The sequence below is a fragment of the Poecile atricapillus genome, chromosome 20, assembly GCF_030490865.1.
Source record: "Poecile atricapillus isolate bPoeAtr1 chromosome 20, bPoeAtr1.hap1, whole genome shotgun sequence".
NCBI lineage: Eukaryota > Metazoa > Chordata > Aves > Passeriformes > Paridae > Poecile > Poecile atricapillus.
The window spans coordinates 8,925,580-8,940,128 of NC_081268.1; the positions used below are offsets into that span (position 1 = coordinate 8,925,580).

Genomic DNA, 14,549 nt, shown 5'->3' on the forward strand with positions numbered 1-14,549 from the left:
CCAGATCCTCTGTGTAAATCTGAATTTTGCAGTTGATTCCAGTGGAGTGGGCTCTATTTACGCTGACATTAAACTCATTAATTTCTGGAGGAGTCCCTAGAATTTAAACCCCCTGATTTCATGTGAGCTTGCTGCTATTTCACAACGTTAAAATAATGGGGGTGAGGGGATTAAAACTCCTGATAATGCACTCCGCTGATGCCGTAGGGAAAATATTCTGCTTTCTGAGTCATTTGCCCTGAGCTGACTTTCTTTTTTGAATGGTTCAGGGGGTTTCCTTCTTTAGCCATAAATCGCATGCAAATTCTTTGTGTGTGTGTGGATGACAGAGTGTGTGCGCCTTTCAGCAGCCACGCCAGGGAGAGGAGAGGCTGTTCCTTTAAAGCAAAAAAAAAAAAAAAATTGCCTTCAGGCGTCCTATTACAGTGGAACGAGCCAAGGATGAGGATTTGCAGCTCAGCTATATAAACCCAGCAGAATCTGGCTGCTCTGACCAGTTTGCCTTGCTGTCAAAGCTCGCTGCCTTGCGCTCGCACACACGGACAACGCAACTCCGCCGAGTTTTGACAGGACGGCAACAAAAGTCAGGAGCGCCGAGCTGGCTTTGAACAGCGTATTTATTTCATGGAGGCTGCTCACAGCGGGATCTAAGCTCTGGAAGAGTGGTTAAGGTAAGTCTGATTCCTCACTGAATTAAAAAAGTCAGGAGCTGCTCTGGCCCAGGAGTTCGCAGTGACCCCGTGCTCCGGCATCGCCCCGGGGATGGGATGCCAGGAAAGGGTCAGGGATCCTGGTGGGAATAATTTGGGATTGGAACATGCCTGCCTCGAAGGCTGTGTGCCCTGTGCAGGGTGATCATGTAAGAAACGTCTCGATGACATCCACCCGACCCAATGAATGAATGGCTGGATGCTGGGCATCCGCACAGGTACGGGCAGAGGCTGGATGGACAGGCAGGCGAGGAAAGCAGATTTGGGATTTCCTCTTGGCTCCTGGAGTGCTGTAGGTGTTTCTCCCATCCTCACCTCGAGAACCAGACTAAATCCACTCGCAGGTTTTAACCCTCCCGAGCAACTCTTCTTGTGCTCCTCTCTGTGACCTGATGAGAGCCGGGCCCTTCCCACTGGTCATTCCCTGTCCCCACATTTGTTTTGCGTTTTTTTCTTGATCCAAAGACTTTGTCACCTTCCTCTCCACCCCCACTGGGCTCCAGTTTCTTTTAAAAGTACGGTAATATTAGCCTGCAGTGGGGAGCAAAGCACAAAGGAAGATTCAACTGGTATTTTATTACCAGTGCTTTGCTGGGTGGGTTCTGGGAGCGGGAGGGTGAAATTCTCCATCCTCATGGAAAAACAGAGGCACTTGCTCCGAGTCTCAGCTCCTCGCTCCCTGGTGCACTGAGATTTTCTGCATGACTGTGTCTGCACTTACCAGCGAGGCTCAAATTGGCTTAAAAAGGAGAAGCTGGCTGGGAGAAGGTGAACACACTTAGATTCATTTAGGAGCTCAACCCACTCACTCAAGGCTTAGTCTTACATCACCTTCACAGAGTTTTCCCTGCCTGATTTTCTGTCTGGCTACCAGGACAGAGAGTTTTTGGCAGTGAATCTAAACTTCTGAAAAGTCTGTCTCATACTATGGGAAGGAATGTTCAGGTTGAAATGATGGTGATGTGTTGTGCTGCACAGTGGAGATACAAAATTAAAAAGCACAATAAAAACACTTATAGAAGTTTTCTTAATAGAAAAAACAGAAAACAATGAGGTGGATGTGATTCTATGGTCTGGGTAAAAGCCTTGCTGTCCAGATGTTTGGTTTTTCTCTCCTGATTTAATTTTTTAAGACTATAATAAATATTGGGAATTAATTTTACACACTTCCTGATTAATGTTACATGTGGGGGCTGTTTTGTTATGCTGGGTTTGTGCATTTGCCTTTTAAAGCTGTGAAATCTTGAATGGTTTGGGATGGATGTGACCTTGGAGATCATCCAGCTCCAGCCATGGGCAGGGACACCTTCCCCTAGCCCAGGCTGCACAGTTTAGGGGTGCTGGAGTCCAGGAATGAGATGTACAATGGGAATTAGCGACCATCCTCTGGATCCTAGGGAAACTTGCAAGAAATGTGATTTCTTTTGGGTTGTTTCTTACTGAAACAGGGAACTCAGGGACAAATTCATCTGGTCAAACTCCTTCAGATCCCAAGTGTTTAGCCAAGAGACGATAACTGCTCTGTGTGCAGCTCAGCTTCCCTGGCAGGGGGTTTGGGAAGCCTCTGGAAGAGCTGGCAGGGTGTTCCCAGGGCAGGAGCTGCCCCTGAACTGGAGCGATGGGACAGGAGTGACGAGGGCTGTGCTTCCCATCACTGACCCTGTCACTCTCCCAAATACCAAACTGGCATTCACTTCCCATATTTTGTGCTCATTAATTTTATCCTCTGGCTCCTTTCAGCCCAGAGAAGTTTCTTTGTAAGTCCCAGCCCTTAATCCTCTCACTCCAGTTACTTTATCAGTGTTTCCAGAGCTGTGGAAGAGCCAAAGGATCTGCTGCAAAGCCCCCAGCCTGCAGATGAGAATGTCAGGTCTCATGTGGACAGAAAGCAGAAATTCTGCTAAAGAAATCCCTTCCAGGTACACAGTGGTCATGAGCACATGGAAAAGGCAAACAACCAGACCCAAATTTCCTGCTCAAATAGTGATGCTTAATGAGGTTAGAACTTATTGGGAAAACCCCTAAACACAGGCTAAAATGTGCTCCACAAATTCTGAGTAACTGTTAGCTGGAGACTTTTTAAAAGCCATCCTCTTTTATTATCCCAGCTCTTTAAAACTGGATTATTTCTCAGTATTCACTCAAAATTAACTATCATGTTGCTATAACATCATTTCTAAAGGTGTTTGACATTCAGCTTATTTTTCATATTAGTGCTTTTTATAAAACATCTAAAAAAAGCCAAAGAGTATTCATGGGTGAAGATGTTCTGACTTGCTGTAAAGAGACTGTCAAAGTTTGTTCTTGAGCATTGTCTCACTTTTTGATAAGAAAATGAGATTAAATGGCAGGGTCTGTGCTTTTTGGGCCTTTCTCATCCTTTTCAAGAGTCAGGCAGAATTAAAAAGCAGAAATGTCTGTGAAACAGTGATGCTGCTTTGGAGCCAGAGCTTTAACCCTTTCATCCCTCCTGGCAAAGCCATTTGGAAAAACAGCTGGGCCAGGTCTGTGCTGTTTTCCTGGTACAAAACCACGGTGCCTCTGCCCACCCAGCCTTGTAGGATGTGTCCAGAGCTTTAAGTGGTGCTGATTTAACTGCCCTGGGTTGGACAGTGAGTGTCTGATGGAAATGGATGTAAGGGAGAAACAGTTTCCATCCAGTCCTGTATCCCTTAGAGAGCCCTGGCATCCCTGGAGGAATATTATCTTTGGAAGGAAGATTAATGCAGAGGGTGGTGTCTGCTTCGTTATCAGCTACACATTTACCTCTGTGCCATCAGAAATCCAGAGTGGTCAAATAATTACTCTCATTTGAAGCCTGTGACTTGATAAATTCCTCCTTGGCCTCGTGCCATCACAGTCTGCTAAGCTGAAGGGCCACTGACAGTTTTAAGGTCCAGTGACTCATAAAACTCCAGGCTTAAGAGTGGATGATTTACATCCCTGGAAAGTTCGAAATCTCAGCTTTCCAATAATAAAAGGAATTTGTTTTGAATTGTGTCAGTTTGGGATACAGGGCTTTGAAACTGGGCTCTGATTTACCAGTGAGTGCTTTCTCAGACTGAATTTCTGCTGTGAGTTTAGCACACCCCGCTCAGAGACTGAGCTCTGATCTAACCCTGTGGTTATAAACTGCAGAAGTCTGAAACTACTGTAAAATGTAATAGCTGCCCTTAGTGGTTTTAAGGAAGCTGCTGATGTCATATTGCAGAAAAAATCGCTGTTGCTGAAGTGGGAAACTAAGGAAGACAGCAATCTAAGTGAAAGGAGTTAATATTTTGTCATCTGGCAGGCTCAGAAATATTCAAAACTGCAAGCAATTACAGGATTAGTAACTAATGAGTTCTGGACAGGAAACACCATAACCTGAGGTCAGGAGCTCAAAATAAGGGAGTGTGCTGATTGCTTATGAGTTTTTAAGATGTAATTTAGTTCATGAAACTGTTTGATATTGAAGAGGACTTGTTGTCCACGGTTTTGGTTGCTTGATGTTGTAATTATTGCTCCAGCAATTTAGGGTCTCGCTGTATTAGGAGTGAAGAGGTTTAATAAATGATATTCTCTGCCACAAAGAACCTGCAGTTCCCAATATTAACTATTCCCAAAAGGATCTTTTTATGGTGAAGAGAAAAAGGAACTAAAAAGGCATTTCTTTGAGGAAGGGGACTGCTGGAAAGCAGAGAAATGAACAACCCTGAGGGACAATCTTGAGTCCTCTCAGTTTCCACCGAGCTCAGGGTTTCTGCAAGTGTGAAACCTCTCCTCCCTCGGTGCTCGCCGTCCACCCGTGGGTCTGACCCTCTGGCCAGTCAGAGCTGGAGTTAAAAGCCTTGCACATGTGGGAAAAGTTAGAGACTGGGCATGGTTCCAGCTCCTGAAATCCCTCAGTGCATGATGTAACCCCGCGGTGTGGAACGGAGGAGTCAGTGGGATCCTGCCTGACAAGAGGTGGCTCTGCAGCCTGCAGGAAGTGTCTGGGCTTTGAAAGAAGGAATAGATGGGGTTCCTTCTACTCAAACAGCAAAGTTTGAATAATTTAGTGTCACGTTTTAGCATTGAATGAATGGTAGATGGGCCTTTATAACTAGAATTGTCCTTAATGTCATTTCTCTCTCCTGTGTGCTGCCTGTCCTGTTGCTGCCCAAATAACATCAAAAAACCTCCACCTGTACCTTCAGAGAGTATATCCAGATGTAGAATTCACATAATACTTATTAATATAAATTCTACCCCCCAACACACCCCTCCTGTACCAATGTGAGGTTCTGCTGCTCCGGCTGGGGAGTCAACGGGAAATAACTCACCATTTATGTTCTTGTTTGGCTTATGCATGAGCCAATCACCCAAGACAAATCCATCCTGAGCTGATCTCGTCCCAAGAAATCTCTCCAAGCTCCCATCCCATAATTGTCTGCAGTTTCAATTAAACTAAGGTGGGACAGTGCCAAGTTTTCATCTCTTCCAAGGGGCGAGCCCCGGTGCCCGAACAGGCAGTGGCATTTTGTATTCTTTGGGGAGCGGAGGGCAACGCTGCCAAGTTTGCATTCAGTCATCCATCACATATTAGCCCACTGGAGGTCCATTCTTCCCGAGCAATGGGGGAGCTCTGCTTCCTACTTTGAAAGATTACTCACACAGAAATCCCTTTCCCCAGCCCCAGCCCCGCACGGGCCACAGAAAGGAAGCTTTTCTTCCACTCCTACAAGCGCTGCCTTTCCAAACTCCCCACAAAAATGATATTGTTTCATGCCCAGAAAACATATTCTCTTCAGCAATCGAGGAGAAAGTGCAGGGTGGTAGGACAGAAACCTTAAATACAGATTTTTTTTATTTTTTTTTTTCTCCAAAAGTGCTTGCTGGAATCATGGGCTCAACAAAGGTTTATTGTGGTGGCTGCCTCTTCCCATGGCAGGCTGGAGCATTGACGATGTGTGGACAGATATTGGCCAGGAGCCTCCCAGGATGCTGAAACTGAGAGCCTGGGGAAATTCCATTATAATGATTTTGGCTTTGGCTGTGCCCAACAGGCACCAGAACTTGCTAAGCTCATAAGCCTAAAATTGCAAATGCTAATTTTGTTGTGGAATTAGGATATTTAGCAGAATATTAATCTAAACAGTCTTGATTCTCCTTTAAATTTATTTTCTTTTCTGCCGTCCTGACAGCACAAAGCTAAAAAGGGAACATAAATTTCTTCTTCTGCTTATACATGAAAATTAAACTGTGAGATCCTTTCCCTGTGTGCCCACCTGGCTAAAGAGTTATTTCCACCATGAAGGAAAGGCTGGAAAAGGGCTAAAAAAAGCTTTATTTCCAAGACACAAGTTCACTTTCCATTGCCAAGAAATCAAAAGACCTGGAAAGAGGCGGATTTTGTCGGTCAGGTTGGGGCTGAGGACTCTGGGGACTGTGGTTTTGTGCCTCTTTGCCCTGATGAAAAGCCTTTATTTGGACAGGAAAGGCTCACTCTCAGTGTGTGCTGAGCACTCCAGCACCAGCCCTTGGTGGTTATCTCCCTCCCCAGGATTTCATCTTGTCAGGAGATGATTGTTGGCCTCTCCAAAGGAGCTCAGTGGCCACTTTGCCCCGGTTCATTGTCTCTCCTGGTTCCTTTGGAAGGCCAGCCTCTTTTGGATATGCTGAATCCTCCTAAATAGCTTCTCTGTGCTGCAGGACGAAGGTCTATGCCAAAAAAGATATAAAGGTAGCTTGTGATCTGCAGGCAGCCCATTCCTCTTGGCCAGAGCCAGTGTAATGCATATTTTCCTTTTGCTTGTGGCTTGTACTTCCCTCCTGCATGGCTTGTACCGCAGTAATTCAGGGCTGACTCCCGATGAATGCTGCACACTGTGGCCCACAAGGCACGGCAGAACGGGATACATATGAAGGGAAAGTTCTCAGATCATTTTTCTTATTGAAGGATTTTGGCCATGTAAACAGTTTCCAGGGGAAAAAAAAAAAAAAAAAAATGCTGGCATTTCCCATGGTGAAAGCCCCTTATGAATGTCCTATCTATTTTTGTAGTTTGGTGGCCAAGTGGAGTGTTTAGAGGAGGATATACCACCTACAAGCCAGGGAATTTATATTTCCACTGCCAAGTGTTAATTATGATGTTGACTTAGCCACTTTACAGGTTAGCAAGTCAATCACAGGGAGCCAGCACTCCAAGTGCTGCAGCTCCAGGCTTGATGGAAAGCCTGCAGCACCCAGACAGTGCCATTCTCAAACACATCAGCATTGTTTGTTGCTTTATTTGTCATTCTCTGGTTGTTGCTTCATATATTTATTTGTCTTAGCAAGAGCACATTGGGATTTGCCAGGGTTGCTGCCAGAAAGAAGGAAATTCAGTTTATTGCCACCAGCCATGTGGCAGGGATGTCTTTTTGGTTGTTCTGATCCCTGACCTTGAACAATTCCAGGGATGGGGAATCCACAGCCTCTCTGTGTTAAATGTGTCCTATATATTGTGTATGCTAATATCCTAATATATATATATATTGTGTATCCTAATATCCTAATAATAAATTGGAAAAAGGGGGGCTTAATTTAATGAAAAATGAATCAATTTAAGTGAGAATTGAGTCTGTGGTGTGCAGCTCCACCTGGGAGAGAGCTTTTCCTGCTGACAGGAGCAATGCTGAGCTCCCTTCGGTGTTGGGTGTCCATGTCACACACATTGCCTCAATGATATCCTTTTGCAGAGGGTGCCTTGGGCTGCCCCAGCTTGCTCTGTGCTCATCTGGGTCAGGAGTGGGGGACAAACCCCGGCTGCCAGAGGGGAAATCAGAACCCAGGGAGCGTTTGCCATGCCCAGAGTGGCCTTTCATTGCCTGCATTGTCCCCTGTCCCCTCCAGCCTGCCCTGCTGAGGGGATGGCTTTCTCCTGGGCAGACTTCAGGGGCTGCCAGCCAGATTCTCATGTGACACAATGGCATTGATTTCACTGGGGATCTGGTGCTGGATAATTGAGCTCCACATCCCTCCTTTCACCACCCCAGGCTCAAATTGCTGCTGCCCAAGGCTCAGCTCAGGCAGGGCTCGAGTCACTGTGGGTTAAGAGAACGAGGTCAGGGCGGTGCTGGTGGAGGGCTCAAACCTCCCATGAATGTGGCAGTGCCCAATTTGTTGACATTTGAGACAGCAGTGCAGATTTTGTCCGAGTTCAGTCACTAATCACTGCTCAGGGCTGTGTTTATGGCTGTAATTTCCATTACATTACATAAGTGCCTCTGCTTTACATCAGAGCACTGCAAAACATCCCAGACTGGACTCTTCAGAAGCTGCCTCCTCTCTTTTTCCAAACGCCTTGCACTCAATTTGTTTCATATCTTGTGCCTCTCATTTATATTTCATTCTGCCTTGCCAAGCCATGGCTGATTTCATTCCATCTTCTCTTCACGATGTGTTTTGCTCTGCTCTGAGTTTGCTACCCTTCCCTGGGCTGCCAAAGATGCAAATTCTTGATGCTCCCACATGTGACAGAACTAGGCCAGGCAGATCTGCAGCCCGGGGGCGATTACTGGAAGTCAGATTTCAAGGAACTCCTTCTGTGGTCTTGTGAGTTAGAGAAATGTGCACATTCCTGTGTGTTTGAGGTGCTAGTACCAAGGACAGAGGAGCTCCAGCAGGGAGGAAAAGCTGCCCAGGGAAACTCAGAACTGGTTTAAAAGCAAGGAGCTGCCTGGTGAAGGGTTACCCATCTGTTTCCTCAGCTTCTTTTAAAACCATGCCCAAAGTCTGCTAATGACAGGAGGCAAGGAATGAGAATTCTGGTCCCCAGAAATAGTGCAGGCTTTTATGGTTGAGTCTTGAGTCATTTTTAGTGCTTGAAAAAGTCTATGGTTAAGTCAAAGTAAAATTATAAAGCATATGCAAATATTTATAATGAATTCTGAAAGTATCCCGCTGCCTGCTGACCAATATCATCTGCAGCAATCCATACAATTAAATACTTTCCATCATTCCAGACCAATATAAATGTAAATTGTTCGTGCTTTTAGTTACAGCAGAGCCATTAAAAGAAAAGAATTCCACCTCTCTTGCCTCTGTACGTGACATTCCTTCAGCTAAAATAATTTTAAATATGGAAAAGTGTGGGGCTGGGTGTGTAGAGCAGAATTTTGGCTCATCTCTTGCTCCTGACCTCCAGGAGAAATTTGAAAAACAGCTTCCTCAGAGGTGCTGCACAAAGCAGCGCTGTCTCAGTGCCTGTTCACTGTGGATTTGTTTAATATGTCAGTAGTTTATGGTTCTTATAAATGATCCTTATTTCTATTGCACGGATTTCACCAATGTTTTTGGTAAATGTGTTAATTTGGCATCTGTTTTTTTTTTTTATAGCACATCAGTTATTCCTTCACCTGTTGTTATTATATTTATCAAGAGTATTGATGGCTTATTTCCTACCTCTCATTATCAGTAAAAAAGGTGATGTTTGGTACCTAAATCATGAACTTTTGAGACAAATGACACTGGCCAAGTTCCCATCTCCAGGACTGGCTGCTGCTTTGTTCTCAGCAGCTCCCGCTTGGCATGAAAGGAGTGGGAGGAAAAGTCAGAAGTCTTAAATTTCTGCTCTTCCCATCTCATCCCAAAACCACCTAGAACTTTGTGAAATGGGCTCTGGAAAATTTATAGGTGGTTTTGGAAGCATCAGCGTGGAGAAGGGCCTGGAAATGAAGCAGAGCTTTGTGTGTGGAAGGAACACGAGTTGCTGTGATTCATTCGAGCGAGCACATGAACCTCATGGTCTGAAACTGCATCAGCAAAACCCTCAAAGTATTTCAAAGTGAAGCCTCCAGCGTCTACCCAGAAAATAATGAGCTCCTGACAAAGTGTAACTTGGCAGAGAAACTTTCCAAAGACAAGTTTGGAAAAGCGTAGATCTTTTCCAGCTCCGCGTCTTTGCTGCGAGCAGGGAAAAGCCAAGAGCCCGAGCGAATGCTTTTGCTATTAGCAAAGGCTTTATTAAAAGGTACAGGGTGTACTAAAGAGGCAGGAGTGGATTCTGCTGGGAGATTATGCACAGGAGCTGCTTTTGCTGTGAAAGGGTTGGTTTTTTTATTTATTGGAAGAGGCACTAATTGAGGTTTCTGTGGCAGCTCTGCCACGGCCCATGTTCAGCTCCCTGTTCAGCAGCCCTGAGCTCTGCTTGTGTCTCCAGAGAGCGATGGGAAACATCTCTCCTGTGCTGGAAATGCACACAGGGGGTTCAGGCAGAAGCCAGGCAAAGGGAAGGTGTGACCCATCCATTCTGCTTTCCACATTCCCTCAGATGTGACCATTTCCCCAGCTCTGGTTCTGTTTTTAGAGCGGTGCCAGCTCTTCTGCATCCACTGTTGGCTCTGCTGTTGCCATCTCTGGTGTGCCCTGCTGTTTCTAATCCACACTTTTTGTTCTAGGCTCTATCTGCCATGGGATTTTTCTTCCCCTTCTGACAGCTACAGCAAGAACAGAGGTTGCTTTGCAGATGTGAGAAAAAAGTACTTAGCAGATGGTGCTTTTTTCCCTCCCAACCCCTGAGTTTGCAGCAAATTGCTCCACTTGGCTGATTGCTGTGCCCCCTGCCAGGAGCCTGAATGCAGCTCCAGAGCACCCCACTGACCTGCTTATTTTGCTTCTCTTTTCTCAGCTCCCATTTCCAGAAATTGATGCTCAAGTGTCCGAGCCCTTAACAAAACCCCAAGCTCCAAGGGCAGACTGAATTCCCTGTTAACCTGTGCCTCATCTCAGTCCCTGTCAGTTAGAGCAGCTGGGTTTGGTGTGAGATCTCCCCTGGTTACCTCTTGTAATGCTGTTTCTCGTTGTTATTTAGTTTTTTTTTAGTTCATATGCAACACATTTGAATGATCCTCTCTATAAAACAACCAGGCTGTTTCTTGTGGCTGCTGTAAAATTCCTTCTGTGGTCAGAGCTGGATGAAGGATTCTCCTGCACTTCCCATCCACAGGGCTGAATCACTTGGGTTGTGTAACAGCAGCAAACATTGGCACACCGAGGTGCAGGAGGATGGTGCACGTGTGTGGGAATGATCCCTCTGATCCCATAAAATGTCTAGAGATTAAAGGACCTTCAGTTGATGCAATAGAATGAGCTAGAGCCGTGCATTTTTGGGTCAGTTGCAGATTTTTCTCAAACTCTCTGGTGTCTTTCTCTCTGGGTTTTGGTAACCTTGTAATTTATTTCCATGGAGTCATCTTCTCATTCTGGTAATTGGCCTGGCACATCCTCTTGGTTTCAGGGTAAGGCTGCAGTTTTCTATTGTTAGCCAGAGTTTCAGGCAGTCCTGGAGCTCTGTGTGTTTGTGCTGCACATCTGGTCAGGCTTTCTTCTTCAGAGCAAAAGATTTCAGAGAATCAAAGAAGACAGAATGGCTTGGTCTGAAAGGGACCTTAAAACTCATCCCCATTTTACCACCCCTGCCATGGCAGGGACACCTCCCACTGCCCCATGGGCCCTGCTCTATTTAGCTCCATTTCTCTTGTTATGGAAAAGAAGATTTGGGCATGGCAAACCCTCAGTCAGGAAGGTTTTATCTCAACCTTTATTGTTGAGATGCAGTTTTTCCAAGCCTGGGGAATCCATTATTTTTGGGAGACCTGTTCAGACCCACTTTGCCCTGACACCGTAATTCTCACCATTCTACTAAACTCTAATTCCATTTTCCTTGCTGCTCTATTGGTTCACCTTAAACTTTATTCCAATTTATATTTCCCCATCATTCAGCAGACTCCTGGGTAAGCTAATTTGTATTCCCAGATTCCATAAAGGAGAATTTGTCCTCTCCAGAGAGGTCCATCCTCCCAGCACCACAAAGCAAGGTTCTGTGGTAAAGCACAGCTGAGCTCTGTGCCCCCTTTCCCTTCCCTCACCTTCCACAGGTCCCTGCAGGACAAATCCAGAAGGAATTTGCTCCTTTCCTTATGCTGCAGGAGAACCAGGATCAAAATCCACCCCCACATGTGTGCCAGTGTTGGAAATGTTAGCCAAAATATATTCTCAAAAATGAGATTATTCCAAATGAGCATTTGTTTGGCGTTTCCAGCTCAGCATTCAGAGTTTCACCTCCTCACATCCTAAAGGGAATAAACCTAATTTGTAAGAAAAACCCTTTGCTTTTTATAGATGCAGCTTTTTCATTTCCTGGGCTTTGCACCTCTAAGAAAGAGCAACCCAAACCATGAGTGAGACATTACTTCAGCCAGCCTACTCCAGGCTGCATTATTCCCTTGAACTCATTCAGCAGCATCCTTTTTGCATGGTTTTATCCTTTTTTTTTTTTTTTTTTTGCCTCCAACAAGAACAGAATTTTTAAATACACGATACACAGACATATTTTTAGCTGCTGTGAATCCCTGCAGTGCCATGGGTCAAATCCACCAGCTGGTCTAACATGTTTTGGAGGCAAAGGAGAGGTGGAGTTGTCTGAGACAGCAGAGCAGCGCCATCGAATCCCAAACCTGAGAAACCTCAGTGTCTGTCTCCTCTGCTGCCCCTCCCCAGCTCTGCTCTCTCCCTTCCAAGCTGTTTGTTTTACATCCTGAGCCAAGCTGACTCCCAGCCAAACATCCTGGGGGAGCAGGAGGGTGGTTTTTATCCATAGTTATGATCCTTTGCTGGATATCAAGCAGGATTCGTCTTGGGAAAAGGAGAATACCATCCTTGGAGATGGTATCAAGCTGAAGGTAATTGGGCAGAGCAGCCAGCAACGAGGAGCCCTCTGGCTCCTGGACCAGTATTTTTGAACTATTTTGCTGCCTGAAAATTCAGTTTGGCATTTGAAAATGAGCTGACACGTTTTACTCCCCGATGGGCACAACTCTGAGCTTTTAGAGGTGGGAGTGCACATGAGATTAATTCTCTTTTTTCTGTCCTGGGGTACAGGAGAGGATGAGCACTGTGGGTTTAATTTCATAAATTTTCACTTAGTAATTGAAGGCCAGGCTGCTCTGGCTTTTATTAGAAAAAGGAGCAAGAATCCTTTGAAGAAATGATTGAGGTGGTTATTCTTTCAAACAGGCCATTTGGTTCAAAGCGAGCCATTACTGGTTTCAAAGATTTATAAAAAAAGGTTTGTCAGGGAATTTTTTTCTCAAGAAGAGGAACTCCTGAAATGCTGCTGACTCCCTCTTAGTTTCCTTCTTGCTGAGTCTTCAGAATCAAATGAAAGAAAAAATCAGAGTCAAATGAAAGATGGCACCTTTCAGTGACCAAATATGTGGTGTGAAAAACTTTTAAGTTGTTTTATCTGTTACTTTATCATCACCTGGCTCCAGTTCTTTTATAGAGGCAACATTTACACTTTGGGGTTTTTTTGGATGTCCAATGGAGAGGACAATGGAGGGAAATACTGAATGAAATTATACAAAATGAGAAGAACAAAAATAAATATTTTCTTCTGATATAGGGAACCACTGATGCCACCGAATAACTGATTTGAAATATTGTCATTCTAGTAAGTACAGTAAATATTCTAGTATGTACAGTAAATATCATTTATAAATACCCTTGAATGCTTACAGAGAGATCAGTGCCAGCCAGCCAAGTCTTTCTTCATGTCAAATAAGAATTGGAGCCCAATTTCAGTTCACCTCCTCCATAATGGAACAAAATCCCATTTCTGGTGAAGGGTTTTGCTGCTGCAGGTGGGTGCTGGGTCACTGGGGCAGGGAGAGGTGTGAGATGGTTTGGGGTGCTGCATTGTGACCCTCCCAGGTGACATTTGGGTGTACCTGGTGTCTGCCACAGGGCTGGCTCTGTAGAAATCTTGAAAATAGATGAAGATCTTTGTTCTGTCATCTCAGAACAAGGAATCAATTTACTGTCCCCCTTTCCCATCTTATTCATCTCCCCTTTTCCTGTAGGGCAAAATGAAAAAAAAAACAAAACAAAACAAAACAAAACCACAAAAAACCCCAAACTCCATTTATTTATTCACTTCTCAATTCTGCCAGAGCCTGTTTTTTAAAGACCCTTCTTTTGTGAGTTTAATCAGATGCTTGATAAGAGAAAAAGCGTTGCTAACTAACGCTGGCTACAAAGCAGCCCCTTCAGGGAACACATGACCTCATCCCCAGGATTACTCCAGCCCAGGAATTCAGCCTCCAGCACACCCAAAATAAACCTTTGCAGGGAAGTGCTTTATCTGCCTCCCCTTGGCCGGGCAGACGCTTTGCCAATGTTCTCCTCAGTGGCTGGGACCAAACACGTATGGAAATTCAGATTTTCCTGCTCCCAAGCAGCCTGCCCTGCTGGCTGGAGCTGCCAGCCCTGGCACAGGGATGCAGTGGTGGAGCAGGGCTGGTTTTCACTCCCAGCTCCCTTTGTGCCTTGGGGTTTTGTTGGATGCTCGGAGCCTTGGCAGGCGGGAGCGGCTCTGGGAGCGCCTGTGGGGTCACACACAGCGCTCCCCAAACTCACCCTCTGCCAAAGGGTGGCACAAATCCCCCCCTGATGGATGGGAAGTGACACCATTGTGTGGCCTTGGTGCTCTCAAGGCCTTTAGCACCTAATATTGGACAGCAGCAATATCCCAAGGGTCTCATCTCACCCCTGCTCATCCCAAGGGTCTCATCTCACCCCTGCTGATCCCAAGGATCCCATCCCTGCTGATCCCAAGGATCCCATCCCTGCTGATCCCAAGGATCCCATCCCTGCTCATCCCAATGATCTCATCCCTGCTCATCCCAAGGATCCCATCCCTGCTCATCCCAAGGATCCCACCCCTGCTCATCCCAAGGATCCCATCCCTGCTCATCCCAAGGATCCCATCCCTGCTCATCCCAAGGATCCCATCCCTGCTCATCCCAAGGATCCCATCCCTGCTGGGGAAGCTGGTGG

The 14,549-nt window shown here is 45.6% G+C and overlaps 1 protein-coding gene across 3 annotated transcripts in view; it reads left to right on the forward strand.

Moving 5' to 3' along the window:
- The first annotated feature begins 508 nt into the window (after positions 1–508).
- The window catches only part of TNC (tenascin C), a 64,372-nt gene continuing 50,331 nt past the window's right edge, over positions 509–14,549 (forward strand). For all 3 annotated transcript variants that reach the window (XM_058853421.1, XM_058853419.1, XM_058853420.1), the window contains exon 1: positions 509–671. The gene's annotated coding sequence lies outside the window, so the exon portion shown is untranslated. The remainder of the gene's footprint in view (positions 672–14,549) is intronic.